General features: G+C 44.5%; 1 pseudogene; it reads right to left on the bottom strand.

The window, feature by feature from the left end:
- Positions 1-292: 292 nt before the first annotated feature.
- Positions 293-894, bottom strand: LOC121938593 (annotated as a pseudogene).
- Between the last annotated feature and the right edge of the window lie 5 nt (positions 895-899).

The following is an 899-nucleotide window of genomic DNA, read 5'->3' as shown; positions in this document are numbered from 1 at the left end:
GCTTTAAAATTCAACCTGCTACAGTGTTTTAAATACATGAATGAGGGTGAGAATTACGGGGCCCAAAGGGTCTCATCAGGATAAAAACTTTTTTGGCGCATATCAAAATTTTAAATCGACATACATAATGGATTGATGACAGTGTCAATGAAGAGATAGCTGAAATGCGAATGGACTTCTTAATGTAATGAAACAACCAAAAAAACAGGGTCTCAAAAATCTGACAAAATATTTATAGTGACACATACAGTAAGTGATCATGTAGACCAGTGAAGTAGCTACTGTTGTGTGTGTGTGTGTGTGTGTGTGTGTGTGTGTGTGTCCTCAGTGAAGTGTATCAGTCTCTGCAGTAGCTTCCAGCTGCAGCTGTCACTTCAGTTTCTGTTCAGTCTGACTGAGGGAGGTTTTTGTACGACGCTTTTTCACTGTGTGAACACATGCTGACTGTTGATATAATGTTCACTCTGACAGTAATAAACTGCTGCATCTTCAGTCTGAACTCCACTGATGGTCAGAGTGAAGTCAGAGTTTGATCCTCTGCCTGAAAAACGATCTGGGATCCCTGATGCTCGAGTGCTGGCCTGTAAATGAGCAGTTTAGGAGTTTCTCCGTCTCTCTGTTGGTACCAGGCTAAACGGTGGTTATTGTTCCACACATGAACATCCTGACTGGTCCTACATATGATGGGGACGGAGGCTCCCACAGCAGATCTCACTGCTCCACGCTGAGTCACTGTGACCTGACCTCTGGACTCTGAGGACACAGAGACAGAAACGTAAAGCAGCGTCATGGTTTTGTCGGCTTCATTTCAGAGGGACGGATGTTCATAGAGGAGAGGAGTTTGATTCTCTGGACTTTACCTGTGAAGCAGCAGCAGAGGAGAGTCCAGATGAGGACGC

The sequence above is a fragment of the Plectropomus leopardus genome, unplaced genomic scaffold (assembly GCF_008729295.1).
Source record: "Plectropomus leopardus isolate mb unplaced genomic scaffold, YSFRI_Pleo_2.0 unplaced_scaffold30301, whole genome shotgun sequence".
NCBI lineage: Eukaryota > Metazoa > Chordata > Actinopteri > Perciformes > Serranidae > Plectropomus > Plectropomus leopardus.
Note: the sequence above shows the minus strand (reverse complement) of the source record. Positions and strands in the feature narration are given on the sequence as shown.